The 21,150-nt window shown below is 48.4% G+C and overlaps 1 protein-coding gene and 1 long non-coding RNA gene across 3 annotated transcripts in view; both read right to left on the bottom strand.

Annotated features, from left to right (window-relative positions):
- The window catches only part of KCNIP1 (potassium voltage-gated channel interacting protein 1), a 381,852-nt gene that overhangs the window by 294,454 nt on the left and 66,248 nt on the right, over window positions 1-21,150 (bottom strand). The window lies entirely within an intron of this gene.
- LOC111547211 overlaps window positions 17,986-21,150 on the bottom strand; it is a 33,157-nt gene continuing 29,992 nt past the window's right edge. Inside the window, exons 2-3 of the long non-coding RNA XR_002733055.1 lie at window positions 20,208-20,438; window positions 17,986-18,854 (exon numbers count right to left, since the gene is read on the bottom strand). This is a non-coding gene — a long non-coding RNA (uncharacterized LOC111547211). The remainder of the gene's footprint in view (window positions 18,855-20,207; window positions 20,439-21,150) is intronic.

Genomic DNA, 21,150 nt, shown 5'->3' on the forward strand with positions numbered 1-21,150 from the left:
AATTTCTGCACTTTAGAGATAAGCAGGTGAGGCTCAAGTTTCCACCATGAATCTGTGGTGGGGGCATGACGGGAATTCCAGATATCTGTGTTCTAATTTCATCATGAGAGATCATGCGTCATACTCGCCTGGCTTCTACCCCTTTACTCAGCCACGAAACAACCCCCATCTGTGGTCTCAGCATCCTCAGGCTCCTGGAAACCCTCTGACACTCCCCTAGAAGGGGGTCAGGCAAGGGCCCTCCCCTGGGAATCAATTTCCTTCAGTTCTGCATTTCCTATAAGTTGTTGTGTGGCCTTGGGGAGGCCCCCTTCCTCAACGTCCTCAGTTTTGTCATCTGTGAAATAACTGAGACCCTGCTCTGGGATCTTGGACCACCACTGTGTATTTGTGGTTTAAATGGACTTATCACACTTTTCTGTTTAGCTCTTTGGGCCCTTGTGTATTGGTTTGCTCACGCTGATATCACAAAGTGTCACAGACTGGGCGGGTTAAACAAAAATTCATTTTCTTCCAGTGCTGAAGTCTGAGATGAAGGTATCAGCAGGTTGGTTCCCCCTGAGGCCTCTCTCCTTCGCTTGCAGATGGCCGCCTTCTTGGTGTCTTCACGTGGTCTTACCTCTGTGTGTCTATGTCTTATTCTCTTCTCATGGAGATACCAGTCATATAGGATGAGGGCTCACCCTAATGACCTCACTTTAATGTAATTACCCCTTTAAAGGCCCTGTCTCCAAGAACAGTCCCATTCCAAGGTCCTGCCTTCAGCACGTGAGTTTGGGGAAGACAGAACTCAGCCCGTAGCACGTGGATGGCCACCTGTGGACAGCCAGCCATACCCTGGTTGTATGAAAGAAGGGATGGGCCTCTTCTTCGGGCTCTAAGCCCCCTCAAGGCTGCGAGCCCACTTCTTTTCAGCAGACTGCCCCAGGCCCACAAGAAAGGAGCCCACCTGGTGTCCCATGACTGAGTTGTGGGCTGGCACTGCCACTGGGGAAGGGGAATGTTGCTGGAAGCCTTAGGGACTTGCCAGGCCTGCTCCTGTAGGCCCTACCCGAGAGTACTGAGGCTGAGGGTTCCTCAGGCTAGCGTCCCCCTCACAGCAGCCTACCACTGCTCCCAAGGCTCGCATAGATGAGCCCCACAAAGTGGTCGGGCTGGATTCCGCCTTCTGCCCCAGCAGGCATCCAGCCTCCTACTTGTGGAGTGGCAGCTGAAAGCGCCAGGTGGGTAGATGCTGAGCTCTGCACCCTACCCCACCTCCCACCCCCCACATTGTGCCAGGCTCTCCTGACACATTGCAGGAGAAAGCTGCAGTGGCCTGTGTCGAGGGTACCTGCCTGGAAGGCAGCCAAGCCCGGGGCCCTTGTTCCTCACTTGTGCCTGCCTGCCAGGTTACCTGCCGAGCTTCATAAATGCTGCACTTTGTGGAATTAAAGTTTCCTTCTTATTTGCATCTGGTGGCATAGGGTCAGCGAACAGGGCATGAGAGGTGAAACCTGAAGGTTTCTGATTGATTCCTGGGCCTCCACAGCAGCCCTAACCCCATCCAGTTCACCCGGTTTATTAAATAGATATAGAAGCCCTTACTCCCAGCTGTTCCATCTTCCCCGGCCATGTGAGTACAACTGATTCATTTTCTCCTGTGAATCTGTCCATTGACAGTTAATTTGTAGCCCTCCACCCCACCACTAGGATCTACGTTGATAGAGAGGGAATATTTTCTTCCCAATAGATTCTTAGAAGCCAAACACACAGAAGCCAGGGGAAGAGTGCTCAGAAATGGTGAAAGGTACCCGAGCGTTCTGGGTGGCGTATGGACAGTCCCACATGCAGTGTCCAGGCACAAAGGAGTACTGGACGTTTCCAGCACCACAATGTGCCGCTCCGTGCAGGGTGCTCCACATGCTGGGCAGTCCTTTGAGGGGGAATTGAACATCAGGGAGGACTTCCTGGAGGAAGAAACATGTAGAAGTCAGATACAGGGAGTGTTCTAGACCAAGGGAGTGGGCTGTGCAATGGCTTGGGTGTAAGAAAGAGCACGGGCTGACTTTAGAGCTTCCTGTGGCCCCCCTACCCCCCGAAGAATGTGGAAGGCTATAGGAGGGTGGTGAGGCTAGTGGGGTGGGCAAGTGACTTGGGGCCTTGGCAGCCAGGATGGAGAGGAGCCTGGGCTTCTTGCTGGGGCTAGAAGAAGACTTGAAAAGGCTTTAAGCTGGGCAGGTCCGTGGGCAATTTTAAAAATGTTATTTTAGAAAGCTCCCTCAAATGAGGAATTGATTTCAGGGGAGTGGCGAGGAGGCCAGGGCTGCCTCTGGGCCAGCTCCTCAACCTGGGAGAGGAGACCCTCCTCACCTCTCCAGTGTGCCCTGCTGTCCCCACACAAGGTATTTTCTATTTTCAAGCCTGGAGTGGGCCCTGCTCTGAGCTCAAGCCAGAGTCTGAACACTAGAGCCTTGTCTGCAGTCAGCCAAGGGGCTGATGGGAAAAGCTCAGTGCCAGTCTGGGGTCAAGGCTGAGAGAGAAGTGCTGGCACAGCCTGCATGGGAAGGAGAAGCCACTAACAAGGCTGGGCAAGGTTCGGGGCCTGAATAACATCCAGAGGGATGGAGAGAGCCAAATTCCACTGGGGTCAGAGAGCCTTCCAGAGCCTCTTGATAAAGCCAGTCCTCTAAGGCTTGAGCCTCTGCATGTGTTTCTGGAAATACTGAGGCTGGTGCTAGGAAGGACAGCAGGGAGCAGGCAGGGGGCTCTGTGGAGGGACCAAGGCTAGGAATGGTAATATGGTGTGAAACTGGGGGATTGGCCTCAGAGCCAACTCCGGAGAAGGAGCCTTTCTTTGTGGCCCAAGGTTTGTTCGGTCATGTGCTGATGGCCCAGGAGATCACCTCAGTGCTACTCTGAAGGCTGTGCAAAGGCCCAGAGGTAGGGGAAATCTGGATGGTTTGGGATCTTCTTGCAGTTCCATCTGAGAGAGGGAAGAGGTCAGAGGAAGCATGGTGGGCTGGAGGATTGCCTTCCTCCATGGACCCTGTCCAGAGTGGCTGCTCAGGGCTCAAGGACAGAGTCCCGCTTTGAAGGGGACTGGGTCCGTTCTGCTCCAGCCAGGTCCCCTCCTATCTCTGAGCCTGCTGAGGAAGATACCTGTGCTGCACTGGATTTCAAGCCCTAGATCATGGGGCCCAACAGTCCTGGTTCAAATCTTGGCTCCGCTCCCTTGGGAAGGTTGCCTCATGTCTCTTGGCTCATCTCTGGTCTCTCAAATAGGGGTGAGCAGAGATTTGAAGGTTCGTTTGGGGATCTCACAAGTCAATACACATTCATGGCCGCGAGTGACTGGCCTGCAGACAGTCATGGATATGATGGAGTTCAGGACACACTGTCCCCGATCTGCCACCTTGGCATTTGAGAAAAACCGCAGAAGCAGGAAGGTCACTCTCTGACCTTCTCCTGCCCTTCTCCCCTGAAGCAGGCCATAAAAGAATGTCCTGACTTTCTTCTCAAGCGGGTCACAAAACCTTCATTTAAGAGGTGCCTTCCCTAGACCCACAGGGAAGGAAAGTCCTTCTCTGTGAAGATGCAGGGACACAGAGAAGAATCTGAACAAACAGACCTTCTAAATGCCACTTAGGTCATTACCATCAAGTCATACCCCCTTTTTCCGATAATACTTCTCCACAATTATCTGCTTCTTCTTCAAACTTGGCAAAAAATCACATAGATTTCCCTGTTTCTTTGGGTGTTCATTTCTAAAGGCTCCCATGCCACACAAAACTTAAATTACTTGGTTGCTTTTCTCTTGTGAGTCTGTCTTTTGTTACAGGTGCCTCAGCCATGAACCTAGTGATGGATGAGGAAAGAAATCTTTTCTCCCCCACAGATACACTTTTAAAACCAGCTTATGGGGCGGTTATGGGGCCTGGAAACAATGGCCATGGGAGGGTTTGTGGGCATGTATTGCTATTCTACTAGGTCTAGACTGGGCCTCTAGTCAAGAATGGGGCCCCAATCAGGAAGTCTGAGCTAAAACACTGCAGAAAGCAGAAAACAGGGGAACACACACATGCGCAGGCACAGACACATGTACACATGCATGCATGCATGCATGCACACACATGTGCTGCAACACCTGGGAACTTGTCAAAATGCAGTTTCTCTGGCCTCATCTCAGATATACTGAGGTCAGCTCTGGGGCTGGAGCCAGCTCTTGGGGTTTCCGTGTGCCCTCCTGGGAATTCCAGTGCCGACTCAAGACCGAGAACCACTGAGCCAGACGGGGGATCTTCTTCATTCTGGCCTCAGTCCTGGCAGCTGTGCCCTGTGACCCAGCGGGAGGCCTGTCATCCTTTAAAGCTGGTCCCTGAGACCTTTCTGCTCACCAGGTGGAGCAGGAACAGGCCCTGTGGGGCAGCCTCCTGACTGCCTGATATTGTGGGCATTCTTTACCCAGCATCTACAGTCTCTCCTGCAAATTAATAACCTTGAATGGCCGGAATTTGCATAACAGCTCTCCTGTCCCCATCATGGGCCTTCATCAGTTGTTTTAGAATCCTATTAGAATACTATGTCATTGCCTAGAGCAGTGGCTCTTCCATTCTGTGGGCCTCAGAACCCCCTGGAGAGCTTGTGGAAAGGTAGATGCTCAGCCCCACACCTTCTCAGCTCCACAGTCCTGTAAGGTGGCCTGAAGATGCATGTGTACTTTACAGAGGATTGGGACGAGGCCAGGGTCTCGGTCAATGAAGGGCTTTGGGCATGGTGGGCAGGAATGGGGATGTTTGATTGAGATTGAGGGGGCAGCCCTGCAGCAATTTGCAGGCCCTGGCTTAAGAAGGGGGTGGTCTGGCTCAGGTAGTGGTGGCCTCCCTGCACGTGAAAACAAGAAGGTGATGTAGGAAATGGAGGGAAATTCTGGATACTGGTCCTTGAAAAAAGGTCCTCTGGGTGGTCTCCCCAAGATGTAACCTGAAAAACAATAGCATTGTTTCCTGAGCACCTTGCTGGACTCCGTGCACGTGGTCCCTCACTTAGTTCTCCTGTAACCTCGTGGGGTACAGATTTTATCCATCACTCCACAGAGGTCAGTGAAGGCTTGTCCATAATCACGTAACAAGGCAGGATTAAGCACGACCCTGTCCTCTTCCAGAGCCTGTGCCTTCAGCATCACCTTATGCCTTCTCCTCCTGGGAGAGAATGGCAAGGGCAAATAGCTCACTTGGCCCTGGTGAGCTTGTAAAAAAGCCCCCAAAACCATCCCTTCCAGCCCCTTTCTCCAGATGAGGAGGCGGAATCTCGGGTGTGTTGGGGGTGCGCTGTCTGCACGTACAGGCGCTGGGACCCTCTCCCCTGGAACGCGAGCTCGAAGTCCCGTTTCCGGTTTGCAGTGAAGCTCTGAAATATGCTAACAGAGTCCAGAAAGACCTTAGAGTCTGGGGATGAGGATAAGGATGAGGCAGGGTGCCTGTGATAATGTCCGGGACTTCCCCGGCCTGCAGAGAAGAACAGGGAGACACTGAACCCAAGAGGCTACACGGTGTAGCAAAATTTCACCAAGAAAAAGCCAGCCTATGGCCTGTGCTGCTCTCTGCTGGTCACCAGGTGGTACTGGCTGCAGCTGGCCAGGGCTGGCTCTCTGGGTTGGGTGGGCCTCAGGCCAGACTACCAGGGGGAAATTGTCTGAGGACCTGACACTGGCCCCTTCTGCCTCAGCCCAGACAGGCTCACATCGGTGGCATCCAAGGCCGTGGGCTGGCAGCTGACTGAGAGCTAGGCGCCTCCTTCCATCCTGCATTTTATTGATAGACTGATTGATTGAGATAGAGTCTGTCACCCAGGCTGGAGTTCAGTGGCACGACCTTGGCTCACTGCAACCTCCACCTCTTGGGTTCAAGCTATTCTCCTGCCTCAGCCTCCCAAGTAGCTGGGATTACAGACTCGCACCACCACGCCCTGCTAATTTTTGTATTTTTAGTAGAGATGGGGTTTCACCATGTTGACCAGGCTGGTCTCAAACTCCTGACCTCAACTGATCCATCCGCCTTGGTCTCCCAAAGTGCTGGGATTACAGACATGAGCCACTGCACCAGGCCCCATCTTGCTTTTAGAGGAGGTTTGATAGACATGTCACCCCACCCCCCGATCCACCCCCCAGTCAACCCAGGTCCCTGGCTGCTGCTCCTAGTGACAGCAGCTTCCTGCCTGAGCTTCCCTGGTGCACCTCCTACCTCCAACCTGCCTGAGCTTCCCTGGTGCACCTCCTACCTCCAACCTGAGTGTTCTTACAATTCCCTATCCCGGTCTCCTGGTGAGAGCTATGATGATACCCTATCCAGGATGCCACCCAGTTGGGGGCTGGAAAGCAAAAACCCCGGGGAGCCTCTCACTCCAGCCCATGGGATAATATTAACAATAATTGACATTAACTGAACACTGGCTGTATGTCATGCACTATTCTAAATGTATGTGTGTGTGTATATATATATATATATATGCTTACATACATACTTAATCTTGTGTGTATATGCGTACATGCATAATTCTCACTTAATATGAATCTTAACACATACATACTTAATCTTCATAAGAAACTTCTGAGGAAGGTACTGATATTGTTCCCATGTTATAGAAAACAAAAAAAATTGAGGCTCAAAGGAGCTCCACAAATAGTTTGGGGTCCGATAGCCAGTACGCAGCATTTGAACCTAAATAGCTTGGTTCAATTTTGGTCTCTTTTCTTAACCGTGGTGAGAAAAGTGGGTACAAATCTACAAAACTCTTTTTGTGGTCAGACCAAAGCAGTGCGGCCCAATCAAGGCATTCAGGCTGGGAAATGGGAGCCAAAGTGAGCAGGGGGCCCCTCTGCATGGAGACAGGAAAGAGTGCGGTCTCTACAGTCAGGTGGGCCTGGAGGAGGGTCCCCCACTGCCCTGATGAGCTGTGAAATCCTGGGCAAATTGGTGCCTTGTTCTGAGCCTCAGTGTCCTCATTTGTGAAATAATAAGGGTTTCGGTAAATGTTAAATGAAACAAACTGACAAATTGAGCATAGTGCGTGACATACAGCAAGCCCTCAACAGAGGCAGATTTCCTTTATTCCTTTGACATTGGACTTAGGCTATCAAATGATCTGGAGGAGGCAGAGGTAGTGGTGATGACAAGGATGCTGATGATCTACCTGCTCATTGTCACTGAGCATCTCCTCTATTTACTCAATAGCTATTAATGGCTATTGTTTTAGTATATGAGCTTTGGATTTACTTTTGGTTTCATTTCAGTGGTTCAACCATGAAGCTTTTAAAAACACTGGTACCAGCCAGGTGCAGTGGCTCATGCCTATAATCCCAGCAATTTGGGAGGCTGAGGTGGGTGGATCACCTGAGGTCAGGGGTCCAAGACCAGCCTGACCAACATGGTGAAATCCCATCTCTACTAAAAATACAAAAATTAGCCATGTGTGGTGGTGGGCACCTGTAATCCCAGCTACTCAGGAGGCTGAGGCAGGAGAATCGCCTGAACCCAGGAGGCAGGGGTTGCAGTGAGCCAAGATTGCGCCACTGTACTCCAGCCTGGGTGACAGAGCGAGGCTCCATCTCAAAAAAAAATAATAAATAAGATAAAAATAAACATAAAAACATTGGTACCTGGGTTCTACTGATTTAATTAGACTGGGACTGTACCAGGTCATGATGCTTTCTTTGTGTGTGTGAACCTCAAGTGGTTCAAATTGTGCATCTGGGATTGAGAGCCATGGATAATATTTCCCTCCTGCCCAATCTTCTCCTATTTAACACTCATTTAATCTTTTAGACTTCAGCTTAAATGTCACCTCTTTAAAGAAACATTCCCTGATCACTTAGACCAGGCCCATTTTCTTTGTTTTACACCACTATAAATCCCTATTCCTTTCCTTCAGAGAGAATTTATCTCATTTATATTTATTCTCATGGTCATGTCAATAATATCTGTCACCCTCACTAGATAGTTTACCCATCTGTAAAATGGAGATATTAATTTCCACCTCAGAAGGTTATAGTGAAGATATAATAACAAAATGTAGGGAAAGAGCCTGGTTCAAGGTAGTCTCTGTGAATGAGACAACTCTGTGAATGGACAACTGCTCACTGCATGTTGTCCCAGGAGTCTCTTGGGATAACACATCATCACTTTCTACTTTCCAAAAATGAACACTTGCCAGCTTCAGAGCGTGAGTCTGGCTTTAGTTTCTCTGGATTTAGGCTACCAAGTGGTTCTCATGTCCCATCTGAACTTCTCTGATTATATGGGCTCGTGTCATAGCCCCTCATCCAAGCCATAAATATTCTACTGAGCCCTCAAGTGCCAGCTCTGAGCTAGCATCCTTGTGTCCAGCTGGCCTGTCTTTTTAATAATCAAGATGATTTGCTCAATAAATATTTATTAACTAAGGATTAGGTTAGGTGCCAGGCACCATTCCAAATACATGTATTATCTCATTTAAGCCGTTTTGCTGTTTAAATAAAGCTAATCCTCTTGTTTCTAGTTAAAACCTACAATACATGTCTGCAGGGGTGGGAGTTGATAAAAATGAGTGCAGGAAGGAATTTTTTTTAAGGGTATGGTAAGTCCTTTGGCTTCTGGGAGCTCAGGCTTTATCAAAAGCCCCTGTTTTTAGCTCTACCTAATTGTTTTACACGAGCCCAGAACTGCCAGATTGCCCTACTTTTAAAGAGAAACCAGCAACTTGCTTTTTTATATGAAAACCTCAGCTATAAGAAGATGGCTCAATTTGAAAAAAAAGAGAGAGAGAGGCAGAGGGAGTAAAATGCCGTTGAGGCCAAACAGCTCAACCATGAGATGGAATCTGCCCACCAGCAACCTCTCAGGCCTGAGCCTTTGAGAAGAGAGCGGAATGTCCTGGGGGACAGCAAAGGCAGGTGTCAGTGGGGAGGAGGAGGCAGAAGGAAGCCTGGAGGGAAAAGGCCAAAACCAGACCCATCTCAAGTCCAGAAAGGTGCTGAGCTCATGGGTCCTGCTGGGTAGGTGGCAGAGCCTTGGCGGGAATGCCTGGCCCCGTTGCACCAGGTCTGGGTAGCTCAGCCCATGTAGACCCTGGATGCCCCAGCAACCTCTGTCTTCCAGGGCCCCCATGGGCTTGGGTGAGAAGGAAATGAGGAGGCCTTCTCTCTGGTTGGATCCATTTGGGTGATCTTGTTACTTCTTGCCACCACCCTTTCCCACCAGATGACAGCTTGAAGTATTAAGTTCCTCCATTGAACCCAGGTGATTTCCTGGAAATTTCTCAGCTGCGTGGGGATCCCAGCTGTGAGCAGAGGTCTACGCATGTGATTTCTTTCCTTATTTTCTCAGCACCAACTAAAAATCCCCCAGATTCTTGCATAAGGCTAGAGAAGGGGAAAGCCTATCAGGAGAGAGACGATCCTGTGCCCTCCCGCAGCCTGATTCTTGGTTTTAAGAAGACAAATGAATGGACATTTCTTCCACCGCCAGCCGTGGAGGGCGGGATCTGTGCCGGCCCCTCACTCACTCCACACAATTGTCGAGTAACTGGAGAAGATGTCTCCTGACAGGCAGTGGCAGCAAGGCCTGCTGGCTCCTCTGCCAGCCTAGCTTGTAAACTTTCATGCCCGCTTCGATTCACAACCCAATTGCTTGTAAAATGAGGCCACTTTCCACAAGTCCCTTAATTGGAATCCGTTTCTCTGTCTCAGAGGCGAGGGCTGGGATGTGCTTTGCCAGCATCTGCAGATGGAGTGAGGCAGGGGGATCTGTCCTGCAGGAAAGGAGGGCTTGGAGGGATAGCACTCTTTGTCTTCCCCTCCCACGAGTGGGACCAAATCCTGCCTGAATATTCCCAGCCATGAGAGGAAGTCATGGACAGTGAGCAAATTCTGGGTTCTAAGAGGCAGGCTGGCCCCTCATCTGTAAGACTAGGGAAGGGGTCAGTTAAGAGAAGGGCTGAGATCAATAATCACCTAGTAACAGTAGGGCGACAATCGTCGCTGCAGCTACCATTCCTGGCTCACCTCCGTGAGCATCACATAGTCCCCACGTCCACAACTCCTCTTTCCCAGCTCTATCCTTCACTGGTTCCTGATGAGGGGCTGAGTCTTTGGTTTAGCAAGCATCTCCTAAATGACGAGAAAGTGAGGACTTTCCCATCTTTGGGGACAGATGAACGTTTGGGAAAGTCACCAAGCAGCAAGCAATGTTAAGTGCTACACTAGCCATATAGGGTATGATAGGAGCCAAGGAAGTAGCAATGTAATCTCCTTCAGCTGGAATCATTGTCAGGGAGAGGACACATGACCTGGGCTTTGAAGGGTGTGTAGGAGTTTGACAGCTGGAGAAGGTGGAAGAGAATGCTGGGCAAGTAGAACAACTTGGACAAAACATAGAAGTGTCAGGGGCATTGGCTTATGAAAAACTGGAGAAGACAGTGTTTCAAGAAGCACCTGAGACAGTACGTGTAAATCGTGTGGCTCTAACCATAAATAGAATGGGGGCTTGCAGCATGGACTGGAATGGTCAGAGGTTTGGAACTGGAACCATGAAAAGCCCCTATTAGACCCTGCCTTCTGCCCACCACACCACGCAGACCAACAGATGCTCACTATCCACAGGCTTAACTGATGATTCTTGTCACCTGATTTTCCAAGGTGAGCAGGTCGCTGAAGTATCTCAGGTGACTATCCTCTAGAGGAGGATGACTTTGGAGTAGAGTGTGTAGGACAAGAGGAATAAGTGGTGAAATCTGTGGGGACATCAGTGGGAGTCTTTGGTCTGTGGTCTAATAAGTAAACTTGAGATCACAGTCAGGATCTGAAATACCTGAGTCTACCTTATGGATTTGTATATTGCATCTGCCTCATGTCCAGCGTTGCATATGATCGTATTTCCTGCAGGTTCCATTTCGCAGAGGTTTGTTAGTTTTGTGTAGCCGAATACAAAGAGGGTGTGTATTTGTATACATAAGCATTTAAAATTCTGTGAGGCATCTTTTGTAGCAACTGGAATGAAACTGGAGTTCATTATCTTAAGTGAAACAAGCCAGGTGAAGAAAGTCAAATATCACATGTTCCCTCCATGAATGGGAGCTAAATAACCTGTATACATGGATGTAGAGAGTGGGATAATAGACAATGGAGGCTTGGAAGGGTGAGGGTGTAGGGGAGGAGTGGATGATGAGAAATTAGTTAATGGGTACAACGTATGTTATTTTGGTGATGGATACCCTAAAAGCCCTGACTTCACTACTACACAATCTATGCATGTAACAAAATTGCAGATGTACCCCATAAATTTGTACAACAAGAATTTGAAAAAAAAGAAGTGTCAGGGGAATAAAAAGCATTTCAGTTGCTTCACCTATGGTATGAGAATATATCTATATATGTAGGGGAAGAAGAAGGAAGAGAGACTAGGCTGAAGTAGGACTGTGGTGAGCCTCCAATTCCATGAAGCTTGGATTTTATCCTGTAGACACTGGGGACTCACTCAGGGGTTTAGCAGAGACAATGGCATGCCTGGTCTAGCACTGCGTTTTAAGATGTTCCCTCTGGTGGCTGATGTGGAGAACAGGGTTGCTGAAGGAAGATGCAGCAGGCAGGACTGGGTCAAAGAGAAGTTACCAGGAAAGCACCTTGGGCTCAATGGGAGAAAGTCAATTTTGTTTGTTTGTTTTTTGAGACAGAGAATCAGTCTGTTGCCCAGGCTGGAGTGCAGTGGCTTGATCTCGGCTCACTGCAACCTCTTGCCTCCTGGGTTCAAGTGATTCAATGGGAAAAATTCTTAATACTTCAGGACATGATATGATGGGAATGGGTGGTATCCAGGAGCAGCAAGTTCTCCCCCTAGCAGAGGAGTACAAGCAGAGGGCAGACCTCTCATGTCCTTCTTATTTAGCCCCCACAGCAGACTGTCAAATCCCAGACACCTTACCTAGCACCACCCGCAGCTGGGCAGGGACATAGAACCAGACTTTGATCAAAGCGGCACTGAGAAGGGAAAGGTGGGTCACCTGGCAAATATTTTCCTCCCCACATAAAGGGTGGGAAGGTGAAGGCAACACACACCTTTCTTCCTACTGGCTTTAGTGTAGGTAGTTTCATGAGGCTGTGACGTCTGTAGCAGACACAGCTCCCGCCAGTGAGTATTGCAGTGACAGCAGGTAGAATCCCAGAAACCGCCCAGAGCCTGGACATAATGTAGCTGCCCTTAAAGTTCTCAACACCCTGATCTCGTGCTATATAAGATGACAAATATCAAGGCTTAGGCTATGTTTGTGTCAGATATTATGTTCCTTGTTGCTAAATTCCATCAGCCTGGAATATTGTTTTAATAATAAGAATTTAAAAAGACAGCATTAAGCCCAAGTCGAGCTCCAAAGCATGGTTGAGTAATGTGTACTTTGACTGTGGTTTTCATGGAGAGACTGAAGAGGGCCTTGCATCCTACCTTCTGCACTGTGGCAAAGCCCTTTAAGCATAGCTACCCTGGCTCTCAAGTTCTTTACCCTCAGGTGGCTGCCACAGCATCCCCATAAGTCCTTCCACCAACCCTGCCTTTCCCAGCTTCCTCCCATTTCTAGTTTACCTCCTTATTCTTTTTTCTTATGTAGAGCAGCTTCTCTCAACTTCACTGAGGAACACAGATGTTGTCCCTGGGACACATCCACATTAGAAGGGGAGGAGTGGAAGGAAACGGGTGGGCAGGGAATAGTTGAGCATGGTTTTGAAGTATGAATAGGAGCTCACCACATGGAGGAGAGAGGAAGGCATTCTGAAAAGGGAAAATCACACTTGTAAATAAAACAAAACTATTTCTTTTCTATCATATGCTGAAAATACAAAATATGAAGTTAACCCATAGGCCTCCTCTGGGAGGCTCTGGGCAGCTTGCCAACTCTGGGTTTGGGGGTGGGACTCATGCTGCAGGGCGTGTGATGGGGAGAGTTCTCTCTGGGCCATCTCGCTCCAGCTGCCTGGCAGCACGCTTTCTCTTTGGAGGAAGGCGAGAGGGTGGGAGCAGCTTCTCAAGAGGAAGTCGAGGAGGTGACAGACCCTACAGGTGGCAGACCCTACAGCCCTGGGGCCCAGCAGCAGGCTGGCAAGGTGGAGACCTAGCACAGGGGACCAGTGGAGACTGGTCACGTCCCTGTTCGCATCGGCTGGGAACTCCTGGGTGAGGATGCAGGGGTTGTGAGCTGGGGATGAATTCCCATCCCCATGGCAGGCTGTGCTTGTCAGGGCCTCGTCCTACCACTTACCGGCAGCGTGAACCTGGGAAGTCGCTTCTCCTTTCTGTGCCTATTTCAAAACTGGGGAAGTAAGAATGCCTGCCTCATAGGGCAGCAGTGAGGATTAGATAAGCTGGTTGTAGCTAAAGTGCTCCTGTCCAGACACAAGAAAAGGGTAGCCATAAGCTGCCAGAACCTGGCCCAGAGTCTTATACCTTACGCCTTTCTCTCCTGGTCATTAGAGGCTGCAGGAGGGGCTAGGAATGCAGGGGTTCTGGCCCATAGTCCTAATGCACCAGAAATGGCTGCCTTGGGTCTGCCTAACTGGTGACTCTCAGCACCTCTTTAAGGCCATGAGTTAGAGAGGACGATGCTATTATCTCCATTTTGCAGGTGAGGCCAGAGAAGATCTGGGAGGCCATGACTCTCCTCTGCCCTGTGTTGCAGCACAAAGCAGGGAACCTGCAGCCCCTGCTCCAGCCCTCCTTGGGCTGAGTCAGAAAAGGTCTGTCCTGCTCTCAGCTCCCCACCCCTGAGAGGAGGCCTCTTTCCTCTCCCTGTGGAGTTGGTCCTGTGACCGTGCAGAGGCTGCACATGGGGTGGTTTCTATCTGGGTTTCTGCTCCCTGAAGCCAGAACATGGCTTGCTTTCTGCAGGCTGGTAGGGGATGCAGGCTCTTGGCTCCACCCTCTGCCAACCCCTCCTGGGAGTTGGATGGAAGCAGATGCTTTCCCAGAAGTTCCTTCTTGGCTGCTGCAGTGAAAATCCGGGTGGAGTGTGAACTGTTCCCTTCAGGTAAATCAGACAGTGCTGACAGCAACTGCCATTTACCAAGCACCTGCATGCACAGGGAACCCCTGGGTGAGGATGCAGGGGTTCTGAGCTGGGGATTAATTCCCTTCCCCATGGCAGGCTGTGCTTATCAGGGCCTCGTCCTACCATTTACTGGCGGCGTGAACCTGGGAAGTCCCTTTGTGCAGACTGCCCTCCATGCTCACAGCGCCCATAGTGCTAGATGCAGCTGATAGCTCCATTTTGCAGACTGGTAAAACTGTGTCCCAGTGGTAACTAATTTGCTTAGTGTCATGCAGACCGTAACTGCCAAAATCCCTGTGACTTTGTGACTCAAGCCTTCGCCCTTCAGTATGTCCCAGTATTAACTCTCTGTAGGAGGCAAAGCAAGACAAGGTCAGGCTTCCAAATTGAGCTGGAAAATAAGAGTGTTATTAACAGGGTTTGTCTGGAACAGAGCGGCTGCCTCAGGGGGCTGATGTGACTGATAATATTAAAATTGTGTGTGTGTGTGCGTGTGTTTGTGTGTGTGTGTGTGTCTAGGATTCCTTTTGAGTCACAAAGCATTAGCAAACATTTTCCCAAGCATGCTGGGCCTGAGGCTACAGGGGCCTAAGAGAACCAGTCCCCTACCATGGAGGAGCTCTGCATCAATCAGTGGTTCGAGGAGGAAGGGACTTACTGCAAGGAATCAGCCGCTTCCAAATCACTGGAAGGGCTGGAGAAGTGGCCACCAGGCTGGGCCTCCAGGAATGACCCCCAGGACACTGCCGAACTGACCTGCCCGGGGCCACTACCTCAAAAGCTGCTGAGAAAATGCCTGAGTCCCACAGCACACCACGGATCAGTGCTGCAATTCAGGAACCAGGAAGCTGTCCCCATGGCTGCCACTGATGCAACATTTTCCGTAACTGGAAGCAGTAGGATGGTCAATGGACCAGTGCCACAGACAACCTTGTATTTCAAGGACCTTGCCTGCCTGCAGGAAGGTGGATCCTGCCTTCCAGATCTTGCTAGGGCGTAGGGGACTGACACCCAGAGCCCTCACCCCAAGAGGTCTAGTGGTCCTCTCCATGGCACAGAGGCCTCCATGGCAGAGGAAAAGGCACTTGCAGGAGGGAGGGTGGAGTTGCAGCCAATTCAAGAACCGTGCCCAAGTCTCTCTCCAGCTAAAATGGGGTGTCAGAAGCTTTGGTGGCAACAGAAGGATGTCTTGTGTTCTGTGCATCCTTTAGACTCAGCTTTGCAGAGTTGGGGGCTTGGATCCGAGGGATCCTCCTTCCTAGGAATGCAGAGAACCCCAGAGGGCCTCCTGGCTTTTCTCCAGCAGCTCTCTGCCTCACCCCGTGACTGCCATCACCTGCATGGCCAGGCCACCTGGAGAAAGGCTCCTGCATGGGGCCTGAGTCTGGAGGTAAGAACTGGCTTTCAGAATCAAATTCTCTCTTTCTAGGGGCCAAGTCAGGGTTCACCCAACTTGGATGCAGGGGGAAAGGATGAGACAAGTTAATTCATATATTTAATTAATAGTTATTGAACACGTACTACACTACAGTCACCATTCTAGGGCTGGGGAAGCAGTGGAGAACAGGCCAGATATCTCTCATGGAGCTTACATTATAGTGGGATAGGAAAATAGCAAATAAGAAATAGAGACAGTGTTCAGTGCTGTAAAGTAAATGAGACAGAGCTATGGTGTGGAGTGTGGGCAGGGGAGGGCAGTTTTCAATCCAGGGTGCAGGGAGGGCTTTTCTGAGCAAGTGACTTGGAGCTGAGGTCTGAATGACAGGTTGAAGCTAGTCATGGGAAGGGTCTGAGGAGGATGGTTCCAGCGTGTGCAAAGGCCCTTAGGTAGGCATGAGCTTATTGTGTCTAAAGACCAGAAAGAAGCCAAGATGCCCAGATAAAGGATCAGGGTAGCAACGAATGAGCAAATGTTGGCAGGGGTCATATCATAAAAGGCCTTGAGGGCCAAGGTGGGAGGCTAGACTTTATTCTAAGAGTGGTGGGAAGCCATTGGAGGCTTTTGAGCAGGAGAATGATATAATCTGACTTCTACTTTTAAAAGATCACTCAGGCTACTGGGTGAATGATGGATTGAGATGGAAAAGAATGGAGGCAAGGGAGCCAGAAGGAGGCTGTCACAGTGAACAGAGGAGAGACGATGGAGATTTGTCCTAAGAAAAGAAGTCCAAATCCTTTGGATCAGTATCTACCCTGCCCCACCCCTAGTCCCAACCCAAAGGATTCTGCAGTTTTCTGAGTCTTGGTGTGTTCTTCACTGGTCTCATCATTACTAAAAGGCCTGAGGTGTGTGGAGCCTTGCGGTGGGATGCACCCATTGTTCTTGGACAGCCTTGTGTGAGTTGCCAAGGCTCAGACACACCTGAGTTCACATACGGGCTGTATTCCCTACTCTGGGGGCAGCTCACTTCATTTCCATAGGCCTCAGTATCCCTATCTATAAAATGGGAACAGTGATGCCTCCTTGTGGGGAGGATGAAATGTGACATGCCAGCCCAAAGGGACATGTGCAAAGTAGGCCTTCGATAAATGGCGGCTTTGTGCCTGCTCTTCATTCCTCATCCCCGCCTTCGGTCTCCTGCTACCCTGCACTTGGGTAAGGACAGGAAACCCAACAGCATGTCTGAGAAGCTCCCTAGTAATGGAAATGTCAGCAGCAGAAGAAAAGGAGCCAGTGCTGCTTTGACGGCAGTGATGGCGATGAATGATTTATGTCCAACCTAATGGTTACATAAGCAGCTGTTACATTTTAAAATCATCATGCAAACAATATGAAACATTTATTTAAGTGGTTCTACACTATGGGGAATTTGATTTAATCAGCCTTTATTTCTGTTCTCATTAGAATGAAGTCTGGCAACTCTAGTAGACAGCGCTACCTCCGTTCTGTAGCTTCCAGCTACTGAAAGCAAATATTTTTACTGAGCCACAATTAAACATTTATACAGCACCCGGCTCCCCATCTGGCCTGCAGAGGGGAGGGGTGATGCAGTGAATTCATCCAAAAATTCCACACAGAATAAAGCCAGATGCACCCCCGCATCTAACAGAATTGATAAACCATCTGAAGAGTCCATCTGAGAACGAAAAATTTCACCGATTCATAAAATTTTCTCCAAGCTGCTGTGAGCTGCAGGTAGCCAAGCTGGGGATCCTTGAGGCTGGCTTTTAATCTTTGCTCTTCTGGGCCAAGTGGAGTTTTTTTATTTTGTTTTGAATTCTAAGACCATGACAACTTAGAAATCATGGGAGATGCTAAGAAGATCCTCTAAAGACAATATGACTTATTTGAAATTCCACCAGAATTTTCATGTATTGTATCTCCAAATTCAGGATATGGGTTCCCTTGGGGAGACAAATGGAGAGAGGTACACAAGGGGGGGTTTATTGTGTTGGTGATGTTTTATTTCTTACACTAGGTAGTGGTGCATGGATATCTTGTATTAGTCTTTTTATCTCTTTGTGTGTCTCAAATTGTGTATAATAGGAATTGAAAAAAAAAAAAAAAAAACCCCAAGAAAGAAAAAGAAAGTACTGGATATTGGAGTCAAAAGACCAAAAATCCAGTCTTGGCTCTGCCACTATCTTTGTGAAATTTGGACTTGCCTCTTGCCTTTTCAGTTTCCCTATCTATAAAAAGTGAGGTCTAGAGCAGTGAGGGTTCTGTGAGGTTTTTGTCTGTTTGTTTGAGACAGCGTTGTGCTCTGTTGCCCAGGCTGGAGTGGAGTGGTGTGATCACAGCTCACTGCAGCCTCCACTTCCTGGGCTCAAGTGGCTTAAGCAATCCTCCCACCTCAACCTCCTGAGCAGCTGGGACTACAGGCACGTGCCACCATGCCCAGCTAAGTTTTGTATTTTTGGTAGACGTAGGGTTTCGCCATGTTGCCCAGGGTAGATTCTAAGTCCTGGACTCAAAGCAATCTGCCTGCCTCAGGATAACAGGTGTTCACCATTAAATAAGTCTGGGAAATGCTGCATACTCTCTGCCCTTTGGGAAAATCATAGAGTGTTAAAGGTTCTGAGAAGTCTTACGGCAAAGAGGTCTGTTTTGTTATGTATCTATTAACATCATGAGGTACTAACATTCTGTAAAATAATCTCTGCGACCTGTTATTCTGGATTATGTCAAACACCCCTTTAGATTCTAGGTTCTTTAGGGCAACAATTTTTGCCTATTAACAGAGCAATCTCTAACCATCCCTGAAACATAAACCAGACACTCCAGCCAATCACTTTCCTCTAGGTTAGCCAGCTGAGCACCTTTCCTTGCTGTTCCAACTCCCGGCTTCTTGTGCCTGGGCTCATGCTGACCCCCTCACTGCTGAGTAACTCTTCCTGAGCCAGTCACTGAAGTTCTTGGGTATCTAGCTTTCTTTTCTTCTTGTTTCCTTATTCTAGAAGCACAAATTGTCCAGACTATCTCTTGCTCAGTATGAGATGATAAAGTTGAAGACCGGAGAGACTGTGTGACAGAGACATAGTCACACAGCTGTGGGTGGCAGAGCTGAGACCAGAATGAAGTTCCTTTCTCACTGCCCTCAAATGCTTTGTTTTACATCCAATTTACATTCTGCCCTGTGCACGTACATCCTTGATGCTGTTTTTTTCTGTTTATCTATGATGGTTTTTCATGTCTCTCCTGGGAAGACTGTATTCTCCTTAAAGGCACAAGTCACATCTGTGTTTATATAAATTCTAATACTATTCTGAGGACAGCATGGTGCTGAAAACACTCTCAATGCCAAGTTATTGAATGTCCCAATGGATTCTTCTCCCTGCCAAGTCATTTCAGCTCCAAACACTCCTTCCTGGAGTGATGCAGACACATCATTTTATTCACACAAAGTTGTTTTTAAAACTCCCCTTCAAATGTGAGAGTGATTCAGAAGTACAGAATAACACTGACCCTGATCAAGTGTTCTTAATCAACTATTCACGTTGGAAAAATACATCTTGGTTCACTGAAATTCTGGAATAACCACACCCACTCAATTTGAGTGAGGAAGATACAACTTGGCAGACGCTATGGTCTCAAGGTTTCTGTCCTCTCCCAAATTCATATATTGAAATCTAATCACCAAGGTGATGGTGTTGGGAGGTGGGGCCTTTGGGAAATTATTAGGTCGTGAGGCTCGAACCATCACAAATAGGTCTAGTGCCCTTAGAAAAGAGGCTGCAGAGAGCTGCCTTGTCCTTACGCCCCCGTGAAGACACAGCAAGAAGATGCCATCAGTGAACCAGAAAGCAGGCTCCCACCAGGCACCAACTCTTAATTATGGATTTCCCAGCCTTCAGGAATGTGAGAAATAAATTTCTGTGGTATATAAGGTCAGCTTATGATATTTTGTTATAGCAGCCATAATGGGCCAAGACAGAAGAAACGTTTTTACTATGAATTAAAAGAGAGATCACATGATTTCTGGGGAGAAGCCCTTCACACAACCACATGGCGAAATTGGGTGTGAAAGAAACTTCTGCTTTTTAAAGAGCTGCTTTAAACATGCTTTCTGGAAAAGAGTTCCCATTTTCTGCTAAATCCTTTTGCAACCAGGAAACAAGAGTGCACCACAGCTAAGGTTTGCCGACGTCGTAAGTGACTTGAGTTTGCTCCATGGCTGTACATCTTCTCTAGGGACGTCTTCAGCAACAACAGCCCTCCAACCCCAAGTTCTTTCTGGGGAGCTGATCCTGAGGCCCACTGTGCTATTTTCCCGGATGCTGACCCTTTCCTTCGAGGTGGTTTTTCAAGCAAGGAACGTCTGTCCACCAGATGGCAGTGTACCAAGAACCCAATCAAATGGCTCCTGCTCAGATCAGGGCTAGACCTCGCTGTCCAGCTGGCAGACCCCAGCCATACGTGGCTATTGAGTCCTTAGAGTGTGAGTAATCCGAATTGAGATATGCTGTAAGGTTAAAATACCCACTGACTTCAAAGATTGAATATAAAGAAATAGGTTTGAAGGGAGAAGAAGAAGACACAGTATTTCATGAATAACTATTTTCTATTGATTACATCTTGAATAACATTTTGAATATACAGTGAGCCTTGAACAATGTGGGAGTTAGAAGTGTCAACCACCATGCCATCTAAATTCTGTGTATAACCTTTGATTCCCCAGAAACTTAACTCATAATAGGCTACTGTTGACTGGAAGACTTACTCATTACATAAACAGTTGATTAACACATATTTTATATGTTATATACATTATATACTGTTGTTTTTTTTTTTTTTTTTTTTTTGAGACAGAGTTTCACTCTTGTTGCCCAGGCTGGAGTGCAATGGTGCGATCTCGGCTCACTGCAATCTCCCGTCTCCCAGGTCCAAGTGATTCTCCTGCCTCAGCTTCCTGAGTTGCTGGGAATATGCTGTATTCTTACAGTAAATGAAGCTAGAGAAAAGAAAATGTTATTAAGATAGATCATAAAGAAGAGAACATATATTTACTATTTATTAAGTGAAAGTGGATCATCAAAAAGATCATCATCCTCTTTGTTTTCATGTAGAATGGGCTGAGGAAGAGGCGAAAGAGGAGGGGGCTGGTCCTGCTGTCTCAGGGGTGGCAGAGGCTGAAGAAAAGCCATGTGTAAGTGGACCCACACAGTTCAAACCTGTGTTGTTCAAGCGTCAACTGTATTGGGTTAAATAAAATATCATAATAAAACAGATTTTACTTGATTCCTTTTTCTTTTCAATGTGGCTATGAAAAAATGCAATGTTACATATGTGGTCTCATGGTGTTTCTGTTAGCCAGAGAAGAGAGACAGTGGGCAGAGAAAGGTCGCACTGGGAAGCTGGATAGAGCCAGCAGTCACGGTCCCATGTAAAGTGGAAAGAGCATGGCCTTTGGTAAATGACCACCAGGGCTTGAACTGCAGCTCCGTCGTTTATTTTGGACTTGTGACTTAATCACTTCAAGTGTTGGTTTCCCCAGCTGTCAGTGAGCATAAGCATGCTTCCTTCTCCCATGGATGCTGTGAGGGTCAGATGTAGGACAGCCATAAATCATGGCCTGCTCAGGCCTGCATCTCAGTGCAATTATTAACAGCACCTCCTTCAGAATTTTGTCAGCTAAAGCAATAAATTATACAGTTTCCCTGGTG

The sequence above is a fragment of the Piliocolobus tephrosceles genome, chromosome 4 (assembly GCF_002776525.5).
Source record: "Piliocolobus tephrosceles isolate RC106 chromosome 4, ASM277652v3, whole genome shotgun sequence".
Lineage (NCBI taxonomy): Eukaryota > Metazoa > Chordata > Mammalia > Primates > Cercopithecidae > Piliocolobus > Piliocolobus tephrosceles.